General features: G+C 40.6%; 1 pseudogene; it reads right to left on the bottom strand.

The window, feature by feature from the left end:
- Nucleotides 1-10,637, bottom strand: part of LOC116527441 — a 109,880-nt pseudogene that overhangs the window by 97,236 nt on the left and 2,007 nt on the right.

Here is a 10,637-nt window from a genome sequence, read left to right on the forward strand (position 1 = left end):
TCAGACTGAGGCTGTCTCCTACATTAAAGCTGCCTCCATTAATTTCATTCCAGATTTTTGGCTTTTGCTTATACCTTTCTTCTGCCCTGTCTCTTTGCTTTCTTTCTACCCATCCAAGATTGACAAATTATAATAATGTTAACAATAATAACAACAATGATAGAAAACCAATCAAAACAGCTACCGTGATTGGACATTTGCTCTACAGTAACAGATGCTATCTCCTAACAGCCATGGTTAGTGGGTATGAGTCTACCAGATCCGGAAAAGAAGAAAATGGAACTCACTTAGGCTAAGTAACTTGTCTGATGTCCAGGTAGTGGCTGACAGTGGAGTTGGGATTTAGACATAGATTGGTTGCTCTAACTCATCCGTGCCCTGTGCTTAATCTAGATGTGAAACTAACAACTCATATAAAATAAAATAACATCCATTTATTCAATGTGCCAGATATTCTACTTAAATTCTCTCGTTTATGAAATGGGTACATTTTCCAATTCTACCAGTAAGAAATCTTAGATTCTTTAAATATTTTACGTAAGGTCAAATAACTAGGAACTGGAAGAGTTCAGTCAAACTAGCTTTACTGGACTGTAAGGCACATATACAGGTTTTCACTATGTTAGACTTTACCCATTTTTGGAGGCCTAATTTTTTCCAAGAAATCATCTCTATAGTCGACTTTCTTTTTGAGAAAATATACAGGGTAGTTTATCTACACATTTTACCCATTTAAAATAACCTGTTTGGAATTTTCTTAAATATTTCTTCTGTGTTCTATAAGTTCAAAGTATGTTATTTATCCCCATTACACTGGGAACACCCTGAGGCACACGCAGAGCTTGGGATTCTTTTGTATTACATAGAAGGCCATACGGCACAGGGCTAGGCATGTAGTCTCCAATTCAATTGTTTGTAAACCAACTAGTTCATTATTACTAAATTTTTAAATTCCAGTAAGCTCATTGATATCTTCATCCAGGGGATTTGGGTTTCTTCAATAACAAGTATATTTCTGAATGAGTACTTTCTGGATATAACAAGTATATATCTCACTAACTGAGGAGAGGAAGAGGATGGCTTTTATGAAGTGCCAGCCCATCTCTTGGGTCAGGAAATGGCAACTGCCCATTTACAGGCACGGTAAGGGTAGGCGTTTCCTGAGCACCTCACTATGTGCAAGGCACTGGGCTGAGCCATCCATAGGCATCATCTCCTTTATCCCTACATCATGACTTGTGCATACCATGGATGTAACCAAAGCTTGAAAATGTCGAAGGACTTACTCCAATTCACACACCTGCCAGACGGCCACGCCAGGATTTGATGTTTGTATTTTTGCAGTCAAAGGGTACAGTGGGTGTTTTCCCTGGACTGGATTCTCAGAAAAGCACGGAGAGGTGCCTACATAGGGCTGGGTCATATGGGGCAGGCTTATGAGTCCATGCTCAGAAATAGAGATGAAGGCCCAGCCTTTTGAATCTGGGGTGAGAAGTGAAACATGAACTCTAGCACACAAACCCAAACGATGATGCGTTGTAAGGCCTTGTTTCCAGCTTCCTCCCTGAAGCCTTTTGAGCTCTACTTTCCTGCCACACTGGAATTTCAGCTATACTGGAGCCATGAACTTTTGCACTGCTGTTCCTTCTGATGAAAATCCTCTGATTAAAATCCCACCACAACACACATGCACCACACACACACGCACACCCCTTCAACTAGCCAGGTCATTCTCATCTTTCAGATTCTAGTTCAAGATCACACCGTTAGCCACCCCTGAAGGCCACCCTGCCCCCACCCTGTTCAGTGTGGGTCATGATGTCTGTGTGTTGCTGACTCTTCCAGAAATCTGGAAGAGTTTTTTCCTTCAGAGAGTCTTCTACATTTGTAATTAAAAAACAGTCATCAGGGCGGCTATATGATTAACTTTTCCTTTTCCCTACTAGAAAGCAAGCCTGTTGAGGGGATAAGACATTAATTTCTTTTTTTTTTTTTTTTTTTTTTTTTTTTTTGCTCTTTATTCTATGTCTACCACCTGGCTGTGTAAAATAGTTAAGTGTTCAGCAATTGATTGTTCAACAGATGAATAAATCAATTAATGAAGTTTTTTTGTTCGTTTTTTGAGATAGGGTCTCACTGTCACCCAGCCTGGAGTGCAGTGGTTCGATCTCAGCTCATTACAACCTCTGCCCCACCCAGCTCAAGTGGTCCTCCCACTTCAGCCTCCTGAGTAGCTGGGACCACAGGCACACACCACCATGCCAGGCTATTTTAATGAAGCTTTTTAAAGTCCTAGATAATGTATCTCTAGATTAAGGATGGTAATCCTAATTCCTAAAGCTGTGATGAAAATAAAATGAAATTACCTGTAAAGTGTCCAGAAAAACATTGCTGTTCAATACATGAGAGCTCCTTTACTCTTTGGCACCAGCCAGCAGACCACGTGAACTAGTGCCAGCAATCCTGCGTCCCTCTCACTGTGGGAGGTAACATTGCAGGTGGTGACAGCGTGTAGACCTAGTTCAAGTTTCAAGTTCCAGATTTTCAATGTACACGTGTGTGAATTTAAGCAACTTTCTCTCTGAGCCTCACTTTCGAGTCTTAAAAATGGAGTTAATACTCCATATGAATCTCTCCACAGTGCTAGGCAAGTAAACATGCTCTATGGATACTGTTGGTATTGTTAGGATTATTTCCCTCTTCAGAACTTCCTAGTAGCAGAGTCCATACTTCCTATATGATCTGCATGGCTTTTTCTATTTTCCGTACTTATTTCTCTCTATTACACTCCTTAACATTCATTTCCCTTTACCCCGGATCTTTCCCCTACTTTCAGTGGGGTGGGGGATGAGCTGACAGGCCAGGGCACCAAGGAACTCCCCCGGCATTCGTGAAGCTGGCTGGAATTCTGAGCTCTGGAAGCTGTTGGCACCAAAAATCACATTCATATGCAGGTATCGTTATGAAGGCTGATACTTTTCCCCGTTCCAGAGCCCAGAGTCTTCTGTGAATTATTTTAAGACTGCTTTTGTACTGGAGGCAGAGGGAAAACCTATAGAGGGGCATCATTTTTATTGGCATCTGTGAATTCTTTGAAGATTTTATTGTTGAATTCAAAGTTTCTAGCTGGGCAAGGAGAGGTAGGCATATAGTAAGTCTGCTCCATTGTCACCTGTCCCTATTCCCATCCCCTCCTCCTGCCACCCCTGTCACCCCGTACACACACCCATCCTCTATAGGAATAGTTGACTGTTCTCTCACCCCCAATCTTGAGCCATCCTCTGCTTTTCAACCTATCTCACATACCTATCATCTCACTCCAAAGCCTTCTGCAACAGGATGCTTCAACCTAGCAAGGTTGGCATGAGATCTGACAAGGTTGCAAGTGCCGTGGGCCCAGCAATATGAATAAATGCTGATTTTATTCTTGTACATTTTGGATGTATACTTGAATCTGTGAATCAGAAAATTTCAAGTTGGGGAATGGAAAGGTAAGAAAAATGTCACTTTCCCCTGTCCTGACACAGCATATTTTTTAAAGTAAATTACGATTACCCTCCTAAACTTTGTATTTTGGTCACTTCATAATTTTTGTCGTTGTTTTTCTGCTCTCCAACATGTTACATATTTCTTGATGCCTTGTTTTTACAACTTTTAATATAATACTTCCTTTCTACACACATTTGCATACTATACTCTCATTACAGAGCCCTCATGGGGATCCCTGGTTATGGATCTGAGAGAGGGTGAAAGGATTGTGTCATACTATTGCCACCCTAGTGGTATTCTATTTGGAAATTAGATCCAACTAAGGCTTACTGTTAAAATAAAAATTCCTACTTTAAAAACTCTGATATTTCTTTATTCCTGCATGCCTATTTCTAAGGGAAGAAGAGAAAATGTAGAGTATTTGCTTGCTGTGGTTTCAACTATCAATGTTATGCTTGAAAATCCACAGGCACTGTATTTGCTCCACTGACTGGACCTTTCTGAAATAGTACCACTATCAGGTAGATCAGATTGTTGGCAAAAGCTTTGGCACCAAAGAGATTCAACAAATACATTTCATCACACTGACCCTGTACTAACAGCAACTTTATGTGGATAACCTCATGGGAATGGAAGTTGAGAAAGAGCTATTTCAAGGCTGCCAATGCCTTAATCTCTGCTCTGTTCAAAATGCAAACTTGCTGCTTTTTATGCTCACAGTAGTAAAACAAATCTGTGGGATTTTTTAATCCTCAGCATGGGAAGGTAGAGAGAAAAGTGAACAAGGGGAATCCCACAAAAAATGTCTACAGTCACAATAGAGAAAAGAAAATGAGCAGTAAAACACCTTCTTAAAAAAAAACAAAAAAGGAAAAAAAATATATAGGAAATTCACCCAACCTCAATTATAGGAGGGCAAAAAATAGCTTTTATTTGAAGCACCAACACTCACTTCTTTGTTACAGTAAACTAGAGCAACACTCGGCAGACTTGAAGGCTCCTAAGTTATCAGGGAACTGTTTCCTGGGAATATGTTCACCCGTTCCATGCATCCTGCTTCATAAAGGCAGAATGAGTAGTGCAAATAAATTCTGTAAAACAGATGAGTGTTCCATGCTTTGTTCTAACAACTATGATATTGATGTAATGGAAATTTCAGGAGATGTCTGATCGGCTCTGCCCGGAGTTGGATGGCTGCCAGGGGGCCCCTGACTATTCTTGCTACAGCCAAGCACTCTCCTGGTACACAAGGCCTCGGTGCTGACCAACCTGCCATGCCCTAACTGGAATGAAGGTTCCCGAGAGGCGCTCATCCTGCCCAGGCTGTGTAATACGGACACGGATGCGAGATAGGGAGGTGGACCAGGGGCACAGAGACACGAGCACGGAGACCCACTTATCTTGAGCACAGTCTTCAGCGAAGCCATGTGGAATGGTTCCAAGGCCTTGGGCTCCCAAGTATCTGCTGCAACCCTGTGACCCTGGGATTCTTCTGTACCTCCTCACACCAACCACACAACTGCTGGGGGGATCAGGAGAGAATGGGACTCCAAGTGGTTTTCAGAACATTGGGAAAGAGGCCCTTAGTCCCTTTCTCTGTTAGTCATTACCAAATGATGGTTCTCAGCGGGCAATTTAAACAGTGTGGTAGCTTTGTTATGACTATATAGAGTGATTCCAAACCTATTGAACAATTTTTTATTGTGATTTATTTGTGTTCCTTAATTGAAACAAAATGGTACAGCATTCTGTAATAATGGTACCAAGCCTTACAGCCCATAATAATGTGCAGTGCTACTTTTTTTTTTTTTTTCTTTTATGGGGTCTGGCTATTTAAGTTCGTCCTAACTACTTGTATGTCTGAGTGTGACATTCCAGATTGGCTACAACCGAGAGAGCCCTGCAATGTTCATTTCTAAATCCAATCCTCACAGCCTTGTTATCTTTGTCAGAACAACCTAGTAACTGCTTCCTCAATGTTTTAATTTAGATTTCTGAGATACATGAGGAATTTAGATGTTATCCCCACCCCCCCACCCCCACCTTAAAAATGTGGCAGTGCCTCACTGTTTCTAGGACAGGCTAAAAAGAAACAGATCAAGCAGCAGTGAAGCCCTGAAATGTTATTCTAAGGCGTTTTCAGATTTCAGTCCTTCTGTACAGTAGTTGGGCCTCACTCAGGGATATACTGCTCAAGAAAACAGTCGTGGCATGGCCAAAAGATGATGGTGATGCTCATTTAATGTTAAACAGCAGGCAGCTAATTGTTTCAATTCTGCAGTTTCAAGGGGTTGTAAATGACAAAGAAAACGAGCACAACTCCTATTTCTTTCACTATAAATCTTGAATACAAACATTTTTTCAAGGCCCATGCACAACACAATGCATCTTTTCAGAAGTGTTTTTGGAACGTTCATCGTTGTATATATTTAAGTTAAAGAATTATTTGTGTGGGATTGAAAGGGGAGACCAAGTCATTTTATGAGTGGAAGCTTTCTGAATGAAGAATTACTAGTTCTAGCTAACCCCACATTTTTCCGGCAAAAGTCACTGCAGCAATTCCATCGGACCCTGGTTGGACTCTAAAACACCTTTGCATTTTTCCCTCATTTTGTCCTTGAGAAAGTCAGGTGCCCATGGTTAGTATATCTGGACACTAAACCAGATACTCAATCCAAATTCAGGCAAGACAAAGAACTATTGTGATCGGATCAATGCTTCCTTCTCAGGCAGCATTTGCAGTTTGACTGCCTTTGTTTTTCAGTTCACTGCTTTGGTGAGGTCTCTAGCAGCTGACAAACAGAGCCTAAAATTTAAGACACTCTGCAAAGGTCAAGTCCGCTTTCCTTGCACTTTTTGTGAAAGAAGAGCCTAGGCATCTTGCCTTGGAAAAGTAGCAAAACAAGACAAAAGAGAGGCTTAAGCATTTATCTATTGGAATTCTTTTGCACCCTAGACAACATCCTCATATTGATGTCCTTGTTACACTATTGAACTTCACTGTCCATAGAATTTTTTACAGCGTTTTGGATTCTGGGACCCCGAGATATGTTAAAGCAGTGTATTTGAAATCTGGAGAAAGAAAAAGAAAAATAAAGCAGAAATCTCAGCAAGGGCAAGGACAAACAGATTTAGGACAATGAAAAGAAAAACATGACACTAACTTACTAAGCCAACTTCTAAGTGTAAAGCGCTCCAAGTTAATTTCAAAAGCCAAGTGCAAGCATTAACTAGTGGTATCTTTGCAGGAAAATCCAATAAAGCTGTCAAAGGGCTTCGGTATTAAAGTAGCTGTGGTGGAGAGATACCAATTTGTTTGCTTTTGGACTTGTTTATGCCTTCAGTCATTTAGGTGCTGTTTTTTATTGTGATGGTTTAGCTTTTTTTACATAAATATAACCATTTTTCCATTATTGAAGCAAAGAAAAGTTATAGTTTCCGTACGTTTCTGGCAGACAAAGATCAGCAGGGAAGTGAATATCCATTGTCTTCCTTTAACTCTCTCCTCAGTTGGCAACTGTATCCTTTCAGTTTTCCGCAAAAGAGTTTTTCAGTTTGGAAACACAGCAACTAGCGTTTTTTGTTTGTTTTGTTTATTTGTTTTGTTGTTGTTGTTGTTGTTGTTTTAGAGCAAGGAATACTTCTTAAAATAAGATTTCCCATTCCCCACCCCACCCCCAGATTATTCTCACCATACAGGTGGAATACTTTTGCCCATCAGTTGCATCTGGCACCCTAAAATGAGGGGGCGGTGCCAGGTCAGAATAACAGGGATCAATCTCATGACACCAGCAAGCAGAGGAAAAAATATCTCAAAATCAAAACAGGGCTTTTTCTGGAGGACAAGGTTGGAGGTAATGGAGAAAGGAGGAAGGTTTTTTGGGGAGAGAACTTTTTCTTCTTTTTTTCTTTTTTCATTTTTTTTCTGCTTATAAGGAAAAAAGTGTGACAAGCCCTTGCACGTAGAAAGCAGCTGTGGATATTCATGTTGGTTGTTCAGAGAGGAGCACATTCATTGCCTGTTGACATTCCTACTCAAACACAAGATTATAATTATCTTTTCCTAATGGCTTTGAAAATATTTAAAGAGAAAAAAAATTGCACTTGTATTTCTATACTGTTTAAATCCAACTTCTATATGGATTATAATTTTAAGTCTTTGAGTTTGCCCTTATTCCATTAACACACCCACCTCAAACTGCTAAAGGCAGTTAATTCTATTTATTTATTTATTTAAGTCAGGGTCTCGCTCTGTCACCCAGACTGGAGTGCAGTGGTGTGAACTTGGCTCACTGCAACCCCCAAGTCCTGGGTTCAAGTGATCCTCCCGCCTCAGCCTTCTGAGTAGCTGGATTGACATGCACACACCATCACACCCAGCTAATTTTTGCATTTTTGGTAGTTATGGAGGTCTTTCTATGCTGATTTTAACTTTTAAAGAAAATTATCATTATATATGTCTTGTACAGTCATTTTATACCATATATGGTATATCTGTATTTATACCTGTGTGGTCATATATTGAATAGAAAATAAATCCTTCATTTTAGTCTATGAAATTGATCCGTGTTCAGATACTTAAAGTTTGCATGAGATTTGGATTTTGCTAGAAGGTAGAAATCACAGCCACTGGTATTGTATTATCAAGTCCAGTATCACAGACAGCCAAGCATTTATTACAATGCTGGTGAATTAGTGCACAGAGCATGTAAAATGATTTTGACTTAAATTTAATCTCTTGGTAATGAAATGTCAGTACTTACAGAAAAGAATGATATTCAAGTACATTTCAAAAAGAAACTCCTTTACTTTTCATTATGCGGTGGTTTCCTGGTTTGCCAATCTAGTGAAAATCTCTTGTCTGCTTGCCCAGTATCCATTATCCTCCTTTCGGTGACGCCTCGCATCTCCTTAGAGGACCATCTACTCCCACCACCCTCCTTCCTCACTGCTCTCTCCACTGTCCCTTCCACCCCTAAACACTATGTGGTTTGAATGAGACTATCTCCATCCCTGGCTGCAAAGTTGGGCTTATGACCCAGCATTGAACCCAAATAGTGTTTATCTCACTGGCCGTAGTCATTGGTTCATGGGCGAAGATAAACACAGTCAAAGCAAATCAAACCTAATACGGTGCTTTTTTGGGAAAGACTAAGAGATGCTGAGAGAGGCCACGTGTGGTGTCTCACGCCTGTAATCTCAGCACTTTGGGAGGCTGAGGCAGGCAGATCACCTGAGGTCAGGAGTTCAAGAGATGCTGAGAGAATTGGCCACAGTATGGGCTTCAAGCTGCCAAGGAGCCATTTTGCCATCAAGAAGGAAGTACACAGAAGACTAGAAAGAAGTGGAAAGCGTTTCCACACACTTTTTAAAGGAAGAGCCAACAAATCTTGCTGAGTTGACTGGATATGCTTATGGCTTGAATGAAGGTGATGAAAAACGACAGAACTCTTGATATGCTCTAGATTTGTGGCTGAAAAACAAGGTAGATATGATTGCCATTTGCTGAGTTAAGAAAAGATTGAATGAGATCAGATTGAGGGGGAAAATATCAACTCTTGTCGAGTTAGGTTTGACGCGTCTTTTAGGCATTCAAGTAGTGATGGCAGTATGGAAATCTGAGAAAGAGGCAGGTTTAGACAGGCAGATTTGGGGTCACCAGCCATTGGCCGGCATTTAAAAACAACCAAGCTATACTAAGTTTCTGGGAGTGCCCATTTGCATCCAGGGTCAAGAGAAGGCTTTCAGAATGGTCTTTGCATATTAAACATTTTATGATCTATTTCTTGCTATGTTTCCAACCTTTTCTCTCCCTGTCTCCTTCCACTACCTTGCATTTCAGGTATTTTAACTTCCTGCAGCCCTTGACTAAGACGGCTCAGTTTTCCCCTAGGACTCTGAAAGATCTGTTTTGTCTATTGGAAGTGTCCTCTTGTCTCAGTCCAACACAACTTTGGTTTTTCACAGCTTAATTTAGAAATCACTTCTTTTCTGATTTCCTCCCAGAGTTTGGATTGGATTCCAAGAGGAATTTAGATGTTCCTCTTGCTAGCTTATTATGATGCTTGGTCTATTTGTTTGTCTCTTTCACTAGAAAGCTCCCTGAGGTCAGAGACTGTGTGATTTGTTCACCTTTGTATCTTCAGAACCCTCAATGGTAACTGGCTCTTAGTAAGTGCTTAAAAAATACACACCAATCTGGTACATATCTGACCAACTCATTTACCACCCTATTGATTGCTTTTCCCCCTGAGTCAGACCACTGTTCTAGGAGAGATTCACCTAGTACTATGGTTCTCAAACATCAACAAGCATCAGCATTACCTGGAAGACCTGTTAAAATGCAAATAGGGCTACTGAACCCCTAGAGTTTTTGATTCAGTAGATCTCAGTGGGAACTGAGAATTTGCATTTTTAATAAGTTCTCAGGTGATGAAGAGGTTTCTGGTCAAGGTCTACACATTGAGAATTACAGCCTAGGAACTTCCTCAAGTAAATCGTTCTCATTACTTACTCACCTCTACCCTATGCCTGACTAATTAGCTCAGCCCCAAAACTTCAAGATGCTTCAAATTTTTATTACGTGGAACTGTGTAAAAATGGCTTGATTTGTCAGTGTTGCACTGACAAATATCCATGTGGCCAGTTTCTTCTGTTGCGCAAAGAGACACAGAGATATACCTAAGTGAAATTTACCTACTTTATGCAAAAGTTCATTAAAAGGCTTCCATGTAAAATTACCCTAAAACACTCTGTTGGCCAGGCCTGGATAAATACAGATTTTTTTCCTTATGTCTTAGGTTGTGCAAGAGGCACCCAGTGTTATACTTCATGTTGTTTGAGTTATTAAGGGAAGTTTTGTCAACACATGAATCAGAGATTTCCAGAGCCCAGTTCTCAGTGAAAAATTACCATGTGTAAGTTGGCTGGATTTTAACCTGTATCAGATACCACAAGTGCTCACCGCCTTAAATCTTATTGGCCTTACTTCATCTTCGTGTGTGTGTGTGTGTGTGTGTGTGTGTGTGTAGAGACAGGGTCTCACTTTGTTGACCAGGCTGGCCTTGAACTACTGGCTTCAAGGGATCCTTCTGCCTTGACCTCCCAAATTGTTGGAATTACAGATGTGAGCCACTGAAGCTGACCTG

The sequence above is a fragment of the Sapajus apella genome, unplaced genomic scaffold (genome assembly GCF_009761245.1).
Source record: "Sapajus apella isolate SASKATOON/1434 unplaced genomic scaffold, GSC_monkey_1.0 scaffold54, whole genome shotgun sequence".
Taxonomy (NCBI): Eukaryota; Metazoa; Chordata; class Mammalia; order Primates; family Cebidae; genus Sapajus; species Sapajus apella.